General features: G+C 41.5%; 1 pseudogene; it reads right to left on the bottom strand.

Annotated features, from left to right (window-relative positions):
* Positions 1-2,958: 2,958 nt before the first annotated feature.
* On the bottom strand, positions 2,959-17,274 carry LOC138480599 (inactive peptidyl-prolyl cis-trans isomerase FKBP6-like; annotated as a pseudogene).
* Positions 17,275-18,065: the final 791 nt, after the last annotated feature.

Genomic DNA, 18,065 nt, shown 5'->3' with positions numbered 1-18,065 from the left:
GGCCAGGTTTTACCCCCTTCTTTTTACTTTTCATAACACATACATGCCCCAGGCGGGGAAGACTGGAGCAGATTGGCCAGGGAGAGTTTCCCAAACCTGGGCAAGAAGGGGAATATAAGCAGGAAGAGGGAAGAAGGAAACATGCAGGGTGAGTTTTATCGGGTGATTTCAGAGGAGGAGGATGAACAATAGACCAGCTGGAGGAAGGAAGAAGCTGCAGATTGTGGAGAAGACTTTTCAAGCAGGTGAGCAATTGGCTTAGTAGTGAAAGTGGTTCTGCAGACTGCTTGTTTATGTGGTGAGCATGGTTTGGAGGGAGTAGTAGTAGTGTGAAGGGGAGTGAAGTATTATGGATGAGACAGAGGTAGTAGTGTGCAGGAAGGTGTAGTGTGGAGGAGGTAGTAGTGGTGTGGTGAAGGAAATGATTGTAGTATGGAGGACAACGTAGTTAAATTAAACGTTGGTGGTGAGCTGTAGACTGTGAGAGATTAAAGAGACGAGGAAGAGTAAAGGTGGGAGGAGGGGAGTGCATAGATAGAACAGAGAAGAGAAAGAAGGATGTGAGTGTGGAAGATAACCTCAAATCTTAAAGAGTGGGTGCAATGCTTTTTCCAACTTCCATTGGATAGCCCCTGGGCGAATTAAGAGAGCCAGCATTGAGATAATCCCATCTATTGCATGCCAGATTTTAGACAGTTGGGGTCAACACACAGTAGCACTAACCAGGGGATTCAGATTTCGGGGAGGGAGGGAGGGAGGAGCGAGAGGGGGAGGGAGAGAGGGGGAGAGGGAGAGAAGAAGAGAGAGAGACAGGAGGAGAGAGAGGGGGAGAGAGAGAGGGGGAGGGAGAGAGGGGGAGAGAGAGGGGGAGCGAGAGAGGGAGCGAGAGAGGGAGAGAGAGAGAGAGAGACCCAGACTCCCCCAAGGTCCACACCAGCTTTAATAAAACACTGTTTCTAAATTGGAATGATTGTGCCATCTGTGATAGGTGGTGTCCGAGTGGGATATTTAGACCCTGACACAGTGGTCTAGCCCCATCAAAAGAAAACAGATGACACTGGTCGAAGTGAGCAGGAACGGTCAGGAGCAGAGGACCACTACTTTTATTTTTTAATGTTAACAGATACATCACTTTTTGCAACCATTTTCTCCATGATGCAACTGTTGTTTGTGAAGTTAAATCATATTTCCCTATGTTACCAGTGAATAGCAGTTATAGCTACATTGAAATCTGTTTCAACTCAATTGGCTGTTAAGCATCATGGCTGCAATCCTTGAAAAATGTACTGCATGTTTCCCCCACTCAGGTCATAGTTCCACTACATTTGTTTGATACACTTCTACCAATGACAGTTGAGATTTTTGAAGCTAGGCATTCTTGAATAATCTTCAGTGCCAAGCCTAGTTCAGAGAGCCCTGGGAGATGGTAGTGGAGTTGGAACAGTTCCTAAGCCTTGATCCAGGGTGAGAGGCATCATATCTCGCCTCGTTGTCAATAGATCTAGATCGTTCTGCTACAACAACCAGTTTTCCTGAGACAATCAGCATCCTGGAGACTGAAACCAAGAAGCCCCATTTAGGCAAAATATGGGAAGCCCAGGAGAAACCTTGACGGCGAAAATGAGCATAGCCCAGTGGAAGCGGGTTAGGCCGTATGGAAACTGTACTATTATTCCAGCAGTGGATATAACGCTCTTCCTCTGAGGAAGTCAGCAAGATCATGAAGCTCACAGTAGCCTCTAGAAGCCCAATTATTTGCAATGTGGTTTCATCCTCAGATCCTGTGAATGACCTACTAAGAGCCTGAGTTGAGGGCCAGGTAATCATCAGTCATCAACAACAAGAGTCTTTTACCTCTCTGCAGGGTGTCATGGAAGAGTGAAGAGCGAGACTGAGAGTCCCACCTTGCATATATCAATAATTGAGTAAAGGGGAGGACCCAGCTTTATCCTTTAACTGAGAGAGTTGTGGAAACTGATGGTTGGCACCAGGAACAATGGGCTAATTAAATTGGTCCATTACTTGAGGGCAAGCCCAACAAGCCTTGCAAATCCTTAGTCTGGGTGGAAGAACACCATATGACAAATTGAAGCAAGGGATACTGAAGAAACAAGGTCAAGACCATGGGTATCAATGGATATGATTCCAACATCTCCTTCTGAGATGGGGGTAATGACCATGTCAACTATCACATTGAGCAAGAGATCTATTAACTAAATGGTATCTGATACAACATTTTTGGAAGTAAAGCAAACATTATTCCTGAAAGACATCATTGATTCTTTACCCCCAAATCTACAGAAAGATGTCTGGTAAATGCATGAGCCAATCCCCGAAAAATTGATTCAGATTGCCAAATTGCACTTGAGAGCCATATATATACGTGAGAAGCAAGTAGATGGCTCAAGAAATATATTGATGCCAAACCTTTGGTACGGGGTAGAGAAGAAAGCTCATACCAGACGAGACCCAGCTCTAGTCCTCCAAGTATTTTTAAATTTTTTATAAATTATCTACTATGTATTTTAATCTTCATTAAATTGTTGCAAAACGTAAACTATCAACATTTTGAGAGAATAACGCAAATTAACTTGTGCACCAAACATGGAACATTAAACAGTCTTCAGTGGCATCAACTGAAATGTCTAGTTTCAAACTTTATTTTTTTTGACGGCCGGGGAGTCAACGTAAGAGTTTAGGGACACTGCCTCTCAGTACAGGAGTGATTTTAACCATGGGAGCAAAAATGCCTTGAGATAGAAGATGCATCACAAGAGGAGCAAGCTTGAAGTTTCCATGGAACATCAATGTCTGTCAAGTTAAAACAGGAGAAATCTAAGGATATATGATCCTCCATCATTTGGCTGTCTCCTTAATAGCCAGAGAGGAGGTAACACCTCCTACAAAGAAACAACCACATCTATTTCCTAGGGCAGGGAAAACACATTCTGAAGGTGCTTAGTCCTCAATCTGTGCTGGGTTCAGAGGGGTAAACATCCAGCAGCACATTTCCTACTGCTTCTCCATGTAATCCTGGTAACAGCTATCCAGATTTTTAAACTCATTATTAATGTCCTTATTGAAAGGCTGACCTCTAATTAAGAAATCCTGAGCTCGCTCATACTCTGTCAGTGCTAAACAAGCCTGCCCAGATCTGAATAGGGCTTTGGGGTGGCTCTGGTCAAGTTCCTGGGCCTTTTCATCATACACAATGGCTCGAGCTGGACGCTCCAGCTTTATCTAAGTCAGAGATAGTTCAGAAACACCAGCAGCCGAGTACTCCCAATCAGATTTTGTTCATGCTCCTCTACAGAACAGCGGCCTAGGATTGAGGAAGCCCACTTGTAACAGTCCTTAGCATCACAGAAGCGATTCTGCTGAAAGAGATGATTTCCAAACTCCCGCTCTATATTGGCAACTTTGAGCACCTTCTCCAGGGGGAACATACTTTGCTGGTTTGGCGAGAGAGCAAAAAAGTCATGGGCGAGAGCAGTGTCTAGGAAATCCAGAAGCTCCCATTCAAACAGTATAGTGGTGTTTTGTGGAATGAGTGGAGGGCATCCCAATGAACCATAGGCATATGCTGGGTTGAAGAGGTACCTTAAGAACTCTCCCTTCTGCATGGTCAACAGAGCAACCTCCATGCCGTCTAGTGATATCTGTGCCTAACTTCATCAGTCTGTGGTTTCGTCGATAAGGGTTTGTGTCAAAAGGTTGATCAGCATATTCCAGGTAGGCAGAGTATTTTACCAAAACAGAAGCATCAGAAGGCACCAGATCCCCACTGCCAGCACAGCCAATTTCCTTCAGTATGCCACCATCACCAGACACATCCTCCATTTGGTTCCCCAACTTCTGGAAAAAGTATGTGCCGCCTCTGCCAGACGTTCCTGGGAGACGAACGTTCTGGGTTCTTTGTAGTACATCTGATCTTGCACTGCACAGGCCTGCGCACAGTCCTTGTCTTCCAAGTCTTTTATACTCAAGTTGTCATAATAGTTTCTCTATCCTTTCACTCTGACGGCTGTGGTTCACAAGTTCCTTCAGATGTTCAGGCACAGCGTGAACATGACCTTCTTTTTGATTGCTCAGAACTGTCTTAGTCAGGTCTGGTGCTCGGATCTACTGCTATCAAACAAGTGGGTGTTCCTCAAGAAAAGATCCAGCAAGCCATCGTCTCAAGAGAAAGGGTTGATTCTACAACTGTTTCAGTACTTGAAAGCCTACTTTCTGAGGAGATAATGTATGCTTATGACAGGATTTTGGGACCCTACATTCAGATTGTGCAGCCAGGAAGGAACCAACTAAGAACCAGTACACTAGAAAATGAATATGCTTGCGCTTTTAGGCTCTGTATAACTGCATTGACACTTTGACTGCGTAATTGGCAATGGTTTGTCATTCAACTCTCATTCGGCCAGTACAAGTATCAACATTGACTCTTGTAAACAACTTTTGGCTGCTAAAGCTAGCTTGCTTAGGGCCAAGCCTCCATTTTCTTCTTCAGAGCAAAGTCATTGCGTGTCACTTTGATGGGATTATTCATCAGTATCTCCTGGGCACTACCCCTCCATCTTAGTGGGACTTGAATTTGGTTCCGATTATCTAATGATGAAACTACTTAAAGTCTCTGGCTTTCTGCGATATTTGCCTCCTAGACTGGAAGAGTGTTAATTCTGCCTAGAGTGTGAGCGGGTTGCAGGATATATTCTGGGAGGGGCAAGATCACAGATTTCGATGCTGACAAATTGTTTCTTGTGGCATTTCTATCCTATATTCCCAAAGTACTAACCAAGTTCAATTTGAATTGGGAATTATTTTTTTATTTTACATGTGTATATGTGTATATATTTATATATTCAGTAAAAAAACTTTGTTAAAGGGATGTTATGGTAAATTGCGCTACTAAAAACCTATGAAATTCAGTAAAAAAACTTTGTTAAAGGGACGTTATGGTTCAAAATGAAACCGAAAAACCCCTGAAATTCGCTAGTTATGGTAAGCTAAGCACCCATAACTCGCGCCACTAATGTGCATTGCTGCGACTAACACCCATCAGTGATATCATCAATGACATTTGTGATGTCATCTTTGATGTCCTGGGTGTTAGTCTTAGAAGTGCAAAAACAGCAGAATAATAAGAAAGTGTTGATAATCTTACTGATTGTCTTCATACACAGAAAGCATTGCTATCTTTCAAGTGTGTATTCTCCCTATGTATATGTTTCATATGATGTGAGTCGACCCTAAGTGAATTATTGTAAGAACATTTTTGAAGTATAAGTCTACTAATATAGTACTTTTTGATTTTTTTTGTTCCTAACTATTACTGGTCAAGATATATCACTAAAGGAAAAAAGAGGGAGCCAGACATGTGATGTCATCAATGACATTTGTGATATCATCTTTGATGTCCTGGGTGTTAGTCTTAGCAATGCACGGTGGTGGTGCGAGTTATGATTGCTTAGTTTACCATAACTAGCGAATTTCAGGTTTTTTTTGGTTTTATTTTGAACCATAATGTCCCTTTAACAAAGTTTTTTTATTGAATTTTTAGTAGCGTAACTTATCCATAACCTTCCTTTTTCAAATTTTATTTTATTGAATATACATATTCATATTCAGAATTTGATAGATGTTTACTTAGGATTCCCTGACTTTATATACACGTAACATAGAACATACTGAACCTCCAGCTAGTGATTTTGATGTCTGCGGACGGATGCGGACAACATCAACACTACCCAAAAAACTCGGAGTATTTTAAATTGTTCTATCAAGTCATATAAACACTGCACAAGTTCAAAAAGCAGCATATAAACACATTATATCTAATAATAAATAAGAAGTGGAACCTATATATGTAACACATCAACAATCCATTTAAATACCATATGTACTACAATGGATTATACCAAAACAAAAAAGATATGCTTTCAACATAATTACCTCACAGAAAACTGCACAGCTAGAAGCAACAGCAGACCTACGGAACAGTAAGAACACAACTTACCAGAAGCTAGTAAGTCAACTTCATTTTTCTTATATATTTCTAAACATTCTGTATTAGGTACACTAAAAGTAATATATATATATTATTTTTTTTTACACAGAAATAGCCAGCACATTGGAATGGCTCGAGGAAAAGTTTCCACATGAGGAAATGACTGAAGATAGTGATACTAATGGTAGACACTTCTCTATATAACCAAATTAATAATCATAACTTTATGTGTACTTAACATTTTCATTTTTTTTAACAGACCATACAAACATTGAGAATAATACACCTAAAGACACATTAGAACATGCAGCGCATGGAAGAAAAAATGGACATGCTAATGGAAATTTCAATCTTTTGAAACATTTTGTGGAGGACCACATAAAAGAAAAATTAAATATCATTGTCCCACATGTACCTGTTCCCCCTCTCCATGTCCCAGTCAACTATCCCCAAACCGTCCCCACCAAGAAAAACGTTTCAATGAGACTTCCATCCCTTCATCTCCTCTCATCCATCCTCTCCAAACCCCCAATTTGCCTGTGTTTGTGTCAGTGTCTGCTTCCCCCTCTCTTGCATACATTTTATATCTGTATATAATAAAAAAAATTATGTGTTTTAATTCAGTCCTTTGTCTCTTATTTTTTTTTTAAAAGGCAGTTAAGATGTCCGCGGACAGCGCGGGTGACCGGAATGTCCATAATTAACCAAAATGGGGGTGCCATAAACCTGTCCATAATGTCCGCAGCCAAGTTAAAACTGTTCTAAGAACAAGCATGGTGTCAGGGTTGTCCGTAATTAACCAAAATGGAGGTGTCTTAAGGACACTATTCCTGTCCGTACTGTCCACAGGCAAGTTGAAAATGTTCTTAGAACTCATTCGGTGTCGAATGTCTGCAATTAACCAAACTAGAGGTGTCCTAAGGACACTATGCCTGTCTGTAATGTCCGCAGGCAAGTTGAAACTGTTCTCAGAACATGAGCGGTATCCGGGTTGTACGTAATTAACTAAAATGGGGGTGTTCTAAGGACAGTATGCCTGTCCGTACTGCCTCTAGAACACCTATGCACATGCGCACCACACCCATAAATCCTACGAACATCGTGCCAGTCCGTACCTGTCCATCTCACTTGTGTCGCACTTTTAATTAGTTTCAGGACCCGAACAATGTCCGTAGAACACCTGCTCACATGGGCACAGCCGTTCCTGTACATTTGGTGTCCTGCGGACACCTGTTTCCTTCGCGGACGTGTTCACGACGTCATCATGTGACCGCACCCATGCTGAGCGTGTGTCCTGAATTGCGGACACTATCCGGGTCACTGAACATTTTAAAAGTACTTTTTCAGGCAATACAAAGTATTTTATAGTATAATTTCACGATAGCACATGTCCCAGACAATGACCCTGACTTTTTACATACTTTTTTGAACTTTTTGAGCCTTTTTGGGGTGTTCGATCTGTCCGCGGACAGCGCGGGTGTTCGCAGAGCGCGCACCTGCACCCCTATAAAAGGACACACCCCAGAGCTCATCTTCATTCTGTCTTTCTACTATTGAAGATTGACCTGCTTTTGCTGCCTTTGCTGTTGCATCTTCAAACCAGATGGCATCCATGGCTGCTGTACTTCCACCTGGTGCTACATCTGCCTCAGCACCACCCCCACCCCTTTCAACACCACCTCCCCAAGGGCCTGAAGAGGGGAACAGGCATGAAGATGTAGAAGAGGATGAAGAGGATGAGGTAGTGGAAGTCCCTACTACCAGCACTCGCCGTGACTCTTGGGTGTGGTGGTTATTTACCATTCATGGTGACGTACCAAAAGCACGTGCGAACAAGGTCACCTGCAACCAGTGCAAAATGGTGCTGTGTCGTGGGAGGCCAGGTTCGTACAGCTTTGGTACGACATCTATGAAGCGACACTGAAGGTCGTTCCACGGTGGGGCCATCCGCAAGGTTGTACCTTGTGATCAACACAGTAGGTCGCGTTCCTCTACCACATCCTGTTTCCTCTCCTGTCACAAGAGACACTCCTGTTGGACAGCACATCCCTCCAGCTGCCTCAGAGGCCATCCATGATGCTGATGACCCTTACCTTTTGAGGGTCAAAGTTTTGTGTATGTACTGCGACGCAGTACTCTTCAGGGGGGAGAGACTTCGAAGTGCTTTCGAGACTGCGCTCAAGGAGCACAAGAAGACCTGCTACCTACCTAAGTAAGGCCCACCATACATCTTCCTCTCTCCACCTGCCCTTTCTTATCCCTGTGGTTGGTGTCCCCTCTTACCCTCCTTTCCCCTCCTCTCTTAGTGTGTCGTGTGCAGAGTAAAAAAAAATATAAAACAACAAAAATCCCCCCAAAAAAGGCTCTTTTCATAGCCGCCTTTCACAGTCTAAAAATAGAAGTGACAAATAAATGGAGCAGGGCCCTGTCCATTTTTTAGAAGTCCGCAGACAGTTTGCGGACATCTAAAATTTTGGGGTGCTGCCCTATCAAAACCATTGCACTTTTCTCTGGGAGGAAGTGGTAGCTCTGAAAGGAGCCTTTTGGTGGTGTTTTCTTGTGTTTGAAAAACTTGAAAATAGTCAACACCTACTACAAAATGGATGGCTGTAATTCCACAAAAGGTTGCAATGCATTTTGTACATTTCTCAGAGAAATCTGATTACCAGCATAAGTAAGATGAACTCCATCTGTGCAAAAAATGTATGTGCTACGAAACATATTTTCATTGTGGAAAGAGGACATGCCAACATCTCTTAGAAATGCACAAACAGCCTGATTAACTTTCTGCCTCGCTTTCTCCATTTGTGGACCAAATGAAGAACGTAGCCACATTTGTCTCTGTGCAATATGAGAAAAAATTACTTGGGAATTTGGAAACATGTCCATGACCTTCCCAAGTCCTTCTTTCATCGCAAATTGCAAAGAAATTCCTGGCACATGTCCTAAACTGTTCCCTCCACAATTAATTATAATTATGTCTGGATGAAGCTCTCTCCAAACTAGCACATCGAGGTACCAAGTCCAACCACTTCATTCCACGCACTCCATGCCAGTGCACTTCCACATGAGGGAGTCCAAGATCTGCAGCTAATCCGCAGCATTCTGCATGCACCTCCAACCAATGTATCCATGAGTTTCCCAAAATCCACACAATCTGTTTTCTGAAACACACAGCCATAGCTAACTGTTCTTCTCTCAGGAAAAAGACTTTCTGACAAACTATCTCCTTACACAACACACCCAGTAAACTTTACTGACCAATCCCTTACTCTGTTCATTCTCATTTGCATGCCTCTTCACCCCAGAATCTCTGTATGTAATATGCGATGTCCGCGGACTACCGCCATGTCCGCTGACATATCGTAACTTGGACAGCCCTCTACCATTTCTACTTCACTCTCTGTGCCATTCCCTCATTGGATACAGCTAAGCAGTCACACAGCCATCCACCAATCACATCCAAGACCTCTATATCTAACTCCATCATCAGAGTTCAGCACTTCAAGTGTACTGTTGTTCACTCTGAGTACAAGTCTCAGATCACTGGAAAGCACCTAGTACAAAAACTACTCTACAAGTCTCCAGGATTTCTACTTGCAGTTGCATGCTTATCCACATGCATGAATACAAACTACAGGTAGGCATATTTTCTGCACGGTAAATGTACAACTCTTATAAATGCATATAAACAGAGTAACTGTCACTCAACCTGTATAACCTATAGCATGAATTTACTGTCATTTTCCCCATCTGCTATAATCAACTGTCACTTCCAAACCTGTCTATCTAAATTTACTTTACACAAACACCTATCTAAAATATTATAATATTAGAAGATGGGAGAAATAACAATATAATTGTGGAAAAACACTTAGTAGTGTATTATTACATTACACAAAGCCAGTAAAAGGTCATGCATCTTCATACACTCACACATATAGATACTATCATTGAAAAGCTCCCAGCTACAATAACACCACTACCTGTAAATTACATCCTTCTGCTTTATTAACCACACCTTGACAAATGCATACATTCCATGCTTTTCTATACAATTTATGCCATTTACCTTATAAAAATTGCAAAATAAGTATATCATTATGTCTTCTTTCTCCTAACATCCTATAGCACAGCTTTAAAAAAAACCAAGTGAGTTTCATACAGTTAATATTCTACTCATTTGCAAAGCATGTTGAACGAAAATGTTGTTAATACAATATAAAGGCGGCACATAGTCAAATGAAACTGCATGCATACACTATGTTCAGATATCAAACAAGAATACTACTACAAAAACATAAAAATCAACGTCTCAATTAACATCAGTGCTATAAACACACAGAATTACTAATTTCTTTCTTTTACAATTGCAGTGAAGACCACTCTCCTGGAAAACAGCAGCATCTGAACTACAAACAACAATTCCAAAGAAACAAGCTCATTAAGCAAAAAAAGAGTAAGTACAATACTACCTTTAATATTCTTACTGTTACTCACACTGTGCGGTTGATTCATGTAATTTGTCTACAATATTACAAAACAAAGAACTGTTTTAATTGTATACCATTAGGTTTACTATTAGTAATTCTCCTCACCACTAGCTCACTTACTACTGTCATCTGAACCGCAGTATAGTAACACACAAATAGAAGAATCGCCTTCCCAACTAATTGTAGCTGCCCAATGCACAATCACACACCACCACATGCATCTTTGCCATGATACTCAAACACTCATGCATACAGCACACATTACATTGCACAACAGCCCAACCCATACCGTCTTTTTTTTATTTCAATAGTACCTGAAAGCAAGTCCGTAGAAAGCAACTCAGAAATAGAGCAAATGAAAATAAGTGTCCAAAATAAGCATCCATCTCTAGCAGAGTTTGTCAAAAAAGTTCAAACGAAACAGCTAATAGTCATTTAGAAAAACAAAACAATCTTCCAGTACAGAAACGTTGCCTCTTCTATCAAAATGTAAAAAAACAGAAAATGATTAACAAGAATGCAGCTACCACTGCTACTAAAACTGCTCCTTTAAATCTTGTTATAGTGGCAAGTAACCATAACAAAAAAGTATTTTAGCAAAAATGTTCCGCCACAGAGTCCTTCAGAATTTTATAAAAACTGGAGACAAATCATGCACAACCTTTAAAACCTACCGTAGAAAATTAATCTTAGAAGCTTTGATAGACAGTGCAATCCTTCTAAAAAAAAAGTTATATATTTTAGTATTAAACAGAATGAAACCACTAACAAAACTAACTACTAAATTACAAAAAAAGACTTCGCAATAAACGGAATATCAACAAAAATAACTTTTAAAATATCTGTGGAGGTGAATGGAGTCACGCCACGTACACAGAACCATATTTTAGTGAAGAAGCATACAAACAAAATCGAACACAAATGCCATACATAGCAGTGTGCGAGGTTATGAAAAACTTAATACCATAATGCAACAAGAAATACTGCTTACAAAAATATCCCCTGAAAACTCAGTATCAACTCTCCATTCGATTGAACCAGAATGTCCAGTGTACAAATGTCCATGCACATCAATGTGTAACATTGCCAAAAAATCTTTCAAATCGTTAGACCAGTTCCTGAATCAATATGTGAAAGGCAAAGACAAAATCAAAATGAAACTGCTGCAAAATATGGATACCTGTCCAGTGCGCAAATACACAGGACTACAAGGAAATTCATTGGCCTGCATTTCAGGACCTATTTGCAAAAGCACCTTCCATCATATCAAAATGATATCAACACATCATTCAACTATAAGAAATCTAGTTTATAAACTGTACTATGCTAAAAGTCCTGCTTTAGCACCAGCCAATTTAAATAACAATCTTCTACATGGTATAGCCAAAGACCTACTGGAAAAAATATTTTGGAAGTGGAAGGCACTTACAAAATACAGTAGCTTTACAACAGACTAGCAACAATTGTACAGATGGTACAGATGGCAATCTTCTACTACACACATACAAAAAAGAAATACTAACATTTAAAAGTGCATCCGCTGAAGTACCAAACCGTGTGTGTGTGTGTGTGTGTGTTGCCGCAGAACTTTTTATAAAAGTAACACAAAAACTTTAGACGTAACATACAAAATAGAAAACAATGAAGATTCCAAATGGTTTGAATTAGCTCTCTACCTTATAGCAGAAAACAAATATGAAACAACTGACCCCTTAATACTTTGCAGTTACAGTTACTGCACTACAAAACTTGACAACAATCAACAACTCAATGTATATGAGAGCATCATAATTCAAACAGTGCACCCATTTCAAGCAATAATATGCCTTCAACCAAAAACAGCAAAATTACCTTCCTCTGAATTGGTGAAAGGCATTCGTGGCAGAGTAGTTTATTTACTATTAGATCTAAAAGAAAATGTGCACACTCTTGGAGTGCAACGTCCAATAGAGAAATCTTCATTTGTCTTAGTAAATGGTGTACCTACAAAAGACAAAGAAATTTGGCAACAACTCGTAGACTTACATAAAGTTAGACAAGCCTTGCAATATCTAAAAGACAATAATGAATACTACAAAGAAAGAATATTGAAGAAAACTTAATGGAAACAACTGAAATAATTCAAGAGTCACCAGAAACTGGTCAATTTGAACTTTTAGATCCTGCTACAGTATCCAATATTTTAGACCATTATACAATTCATCCATTACACTCTGATGACACCATAGATGATGCACTAGAAACGTACCAAATGCGACAAACCAAAAGATCAACAATCGGCATATGAGAAAAAAGTATAGAAGCACATGCTTTCCTCTACTCTTTCCTACTGGCAAAGGACGAAGGTACGATGATAGACCTATTCAGATAACAACATCAGAATACCGCTCGTTACAAATGTATTCTGAAGATCCCAGATTTGGACACAATGTGGAATACATATTCCACCTACTCTTTGAAAGTGAACTAGCAACTATATGTTACAGAGTTGCACACACATTAAAATCAGGAACCCACTTTCAAAATATGTCAGATATGCAATTACTACAAAAAGTACAAGAAAAAGATGAGGTTTTAGAATCCAGCATTACAAATCTGTTAGCAAACATGTTTGGTAATAAAAAGTACTGGATCCGATGTCATGGAGATGTACTTTGTATGATAAGAAACCTTGGCCCATCCACTTGGTTTGTTACATTAAGTTGTGCAGAATAAGCATGGGAAGATTTACATGATTTCCTATGCATATCAAACAAAAACAAAAAAAATATATAGATATACTAACACCTGGAGAACTTTGCTCTCTAGAGCCTGTCAATGTTTCAAGATATTTCCATCGTCGCTTCATTGTTATGCTACACTTTATTTGTAATAAAACTGTTCCTCCCCTCGTAGAAGTGCAACATTTCTTTTGGAGAAAAGAATACCGAGCCAGAGGACCAGCACATATCCACATGCTTTTATGGATTAAAGATGCTCCTAAATTTGATCAAGACAGTGATGGCACTGTTTTACAGTTTATCGAAAAATGTCACTTGAGAAATTCCATCAGAAGCAACAAATAGTGATCTTCATGCATAAATTGTACAATTTCAAAGACACAAATGTGGCAAATATTGTTGTTGCAAATACTAAAACAAAGAGAAATACTACACCAAATGCTGCTTTGGTTTCCCTAGACCGGTTACAGAAACAGGTGAAGTGAACAACTTCATGTCTTCAGTTAGAAATAGTGTTAAAGGTAAATCACCTAAAAACACATATTACATAAAAAGAACAGAAGAAGCAAAATATATCAATGATTGCAATGCAATCATTGCCCTATTATGGAATGCATACATAGATGAGCAGTACATTGCAGACAATTCCACTGCAATTGCACGATATGTTACAGCCTACTTAACCAAAGCAGAAAAAACAGAGCTTTAAGACCTCTGGAATGACCTGTCATCAGACAAAACACTGTCTCAGAAATTGTACAGCTTGGGCATAAAAATGCTCTCCCACAGAGAATGTGGCTACTATGAAGCTGCAGATCGTTTAACCGGTACTGCTTTGTATGGAACATCTGAAAATATAGTATGGCTAAGTCTTGGTCCTGCTAAATCTAGAAAGAGTTCTCAAATCATACGACGCGATAGAAACAACAGCCAAAAATGATCCCAACAGCCAAGACATTTTGAAAAACAATTTACTAGACACATACTACCCAAACAGAAGTACCACTTTGGAAACCATGTGTCTATACCTGTCACACAGGTCTGAAATATCCTCTTCCTCCAATGAGGACTCCGTCTACTCTCCTTCCCCTTCCCCCTCATCTTTAGTGTTCCATTTGGGATCTGGTTTCTTTCTTCCTCTCAGACCTGGCTTCTCCTTTTTTTGTTGTTGTGAAGGTAGGGTCGGCCACGGAAGGACGCCACAGTGCCACTAAGTCGGTGGGACTGTGGCCATCCTCCGTGACCTCCAGATAATGGGGAAGAAGCCAGAGGCACAAAAAACCCCAAGAATGGTTGTGGCAGTAGGAGACTGGACCAATCACAAAATGGATCAGATGGTGAGCAGTGGCTTGCAGAAGACTTGAGGAGTGGCAACAGGAAAGACCTGACAATAGGCACCGGAAAATCTCAGAGAGGGAATGGAGAGGGAGAGAGACAAACCCGACACTGTAAGCCGGAAAAGAAAGCAGAAGCAGGAAACTAGGAGAACAGACGAGAGGAGGGAGTAGGAGCATGGGGCGTATTGATGAGAGGAGAGGAGAGAAAAGGCAGCAAAGAAAGCGACAGAGGAGCAACAGGTAAGCCGCAAGTAGAAATGATACGGAGCGGGACAACACAGGAGAAAACCTAGATAGTTGCTACGCATCCGTCACCTGGAAGTGGCTGGTAATAAGCTTCCGGTGGCGGAAGCGAGACAGGAGAACTAGACCGACAAATGTTAAGCAGGGGAAAGCGTGATGGAAACTTCAATGGTGGCCCCCTTTCCAATGATCCCAAACACGCCACTTTGCCCAGGGCATGACAGTATGCCCCCTCCTGAGGCACCCCCCCTGGATTGCCAGGATGGCACTGATGGAATTTACACACCAAAAGAGGGGCGTAAATATTGGACTTAGGCTCCCAGGAGTTTTCTGACCAAGGATAACCCTTCCAGTGTACAAGGTATTCCAGCCTTCCCCGATGATATCTAGATTCACATATTTGGCCAACTTCATACTCTTCTCCTGCAGAGCCTAAATGTATTTTGACCTTTTTTGGGGTGTATGCCCATTTATCGGGCTGGAATGCCCGCAGCTGTGATGAATGAAATACAGGATGGACCCGTTGTAAACCAACAGGAAGCTTAAGTCGAAAAGCTACAGGATTTATCTTATGTGTTATTTCATAAGGCCCAGTATATCTAGGGTACAGCTTAGAGGGATGTACCCATCTGGGTAAATGTTTGGTGGAGAGCATAACCTTGGATCTAGCTTCCCAATACGGGACTGGTCTGCGTTGTTTGTCGGCCTGGAACTTGTTACGGTCACCAGCCTCCTGGAGACTTGTCTTGGCCTTGTCATGAGCTTCCTGAATGAGAGCTAGAGAAGAGTCAATTGATGGAATTCTAGATGACAACCCAGGGAGTGGTAGAATGGAGCCTGGGTGGTAACCATATGTCCAGAAAAATTGACGTATCCCTAGCGCTGAGTGAATGGTGTTATTATAAGAAAATTCAGCAGTGGGTAAAAATGCCACCCAATTGTCTTGTTGTAGGTTGATGAAACAACAAAGATATTGTTCAAGAGTGCCATTGAGGCGCTCCGTCTGCCCATTTGATTGGGGGTGGAATCCCGATGACTGAGCCCTTTCCATACCCAACCTTTTCGCAGAAAGTCTTCCAGAAACAAGAAGTGTATTGACTACCACAGTCGGAAATGATTTTGGTAGGAATACCATGGAGACGGAACCCATCTTTAAAGAAAACTTCTGCCATCTCTGTTGTGGAGAGAACCCCCGACAAGGGGGAAAATTAAGCCAACTTTGAAAAGGAGTCTACAGTCACCATTATGCAGGTACACCCTTGAGATTCCGGTAAGTCAACAATGAAATCAGTGGAGATTGTATTCCAGGGGCCTGATGGTAATAAACTAGGCTCCAACAGTCCCAAAGCTCTTTGAGTGAGGTTCTTACTGCAAAGACAAGTAGTACAGGACTGCACATATTGGGAGGTATCCTTCTTCATGTCTGGCCAATAGAAGTATCGTTAGAGGAAATCCAGCATACCTTTGTGGCCTCTATGTCCAGCGATCTTAGAATCGTGACACCAGGTAAATGCTATCTTTCTTAAAGATCGCGTGGGTAGGTACAATTTCCCTTCTACTAAATAGAGTCCATTCTTGATGTTATATTGAGTGTTCTTGGGGTGTTCTTCTACTTCAAAGGCCCCACAAGACGCTTCTCTGACTTGTTGTAAAAAGGAGGAGAGTACACATATCTTCTTGGTCTGGGGAAACATGAGTTCCTTTACCGGTTCCGTGTCTGAGGTGTAGTCACTGCGCAGGGAGAGAGCGTCGGCCAATCGGTTTTGGGCTCCAGGTATATAGGAGATGTTGAAGTCAAATTGCGCAAAGAAGTGAGCCCATCTCGCCTGGCGGGTGTTATAACACTCAAACTGTCTCAGAACTTGTAGATTTTTATGATCCGTACGGATGGTGAAAGGATGTTCTCCTCCTTGGAGTAGATGACGCCATTCCCGACAGGCCAGCTTCATGGCCAGAAGCTCCCGTTCGATAACAGAATAGTTCTTTTGACTAGCGTTGAGCATTTTAGAATAATATGATATAGGATGTTCCTTGTCCTGATGCTTCTGTAACAGTAAAGCACCTACTGCAGCAGAGGATGCATCTGTTTCCAAGATGAATGGGAGACTTTGGTCTGGCTGGCACAATATAGGCGCCGAACAAAAGGACTGCTTGAGGTGATGAAAGCTGTCTTTGGCGTCCTGGAACCAACTGAAGGGATCTGGGCACTTTTTGAGGAGATTCGTGATTGGCAAAACCTTCTGAGAAAATCCAGGTATGACTTTCCGGTAGAAGTTTGCGAGCCCGAGAACCCTTTGAACCTCTTTAACCGTCTTTGGGGAAGGCCACTCAAGAAAAGAGGATACCTTCTGAGGGTCAATTAAGATGCCATCATTGGAAAGGATAAAGCCCAAGTTCGCGATGGATGGAGCAGAAAAGACACACTTGTCCAGCTTTACAGAGAGAGGATTATCTTGTAACTTCTGGAAGACTTCCATGACGTGCTTCTCATGTTCACTTTGGGTGCAGGGAAAAAAACAAGATGTCATCTAGGTAGACAATGGTTGTTTGACACAGCAAGTCCGAGAAGAGACGATCCATAAATCGTTGAAATATGGATGGGGCATTTAAGAGCCCAAAGGGCATTACTTGGTATTCGAAAAGCCCAATAGGGGTGCGGAAGGCCGTCTTCCATTTGTCACGCTTCTTGATTCGAAGCAGGTGGTAGGCATTCCATAAGTCTAATTTAGTAAATACTGTAGAACCTTGGACGGCTTCTATTATTTCGATTATGAGCGGCACGGGGTACCGATCCTTGATGTTTACTTTATTCAAGCCTCTGTAGTCAATGCAGGGTCATAATTCCTTGGACCCCCTTTTTTAGGGATAAAGAATAAAGATGCTCCAGCTGGAGATTTGGAAGGTCTAATCAATTTGATGGCGAGATTGCTATCCAGGTACTCTTTTAGATATTTCTTCTCTTCCAATGACAAGGAAACATTCTGCCAAAGGGTACTAGGGCTCTGGGAGTGAGTTCAATGCAGCAATCTTCTGCCCTATGGGGTGGTAACTCTAATGGAATCTTTTCCGTGACCACTCCCGCGTAGTCCCTTAGATAGCTCAGCAGGCAATGGATAGCATTAGCAGGGCTGTCAGAAGATGTGGTGAGGCCCGGGGCAAAACATTTGGTGAGGCCCCCTTAGAATTTTTTGCACTCGGACAGCGGCGGCACATCCGCAAACAGGAGACTCGAGAAATCTACCCTTGAGTTAGTGTGCAGGATCCCAAA

This window comes from Ambystoma mexicanum, chromosome 5p (genome assembly GCF_040938575.1).
Source record: "Ambystoma mexicanum isolate Mex_15411 chromosome 5p, UKY_AmexF1_1, whole genome shotgun sequence".
NCBI lineage: Eukaryota > Metazoa > Chordata > Amphibia > Caudata > Ambystomatidae > Ambystoma > Ambystoma mexicanum.
This window is presented reverse-complemented; position numbering and strand designations above follow the sequence as displayed.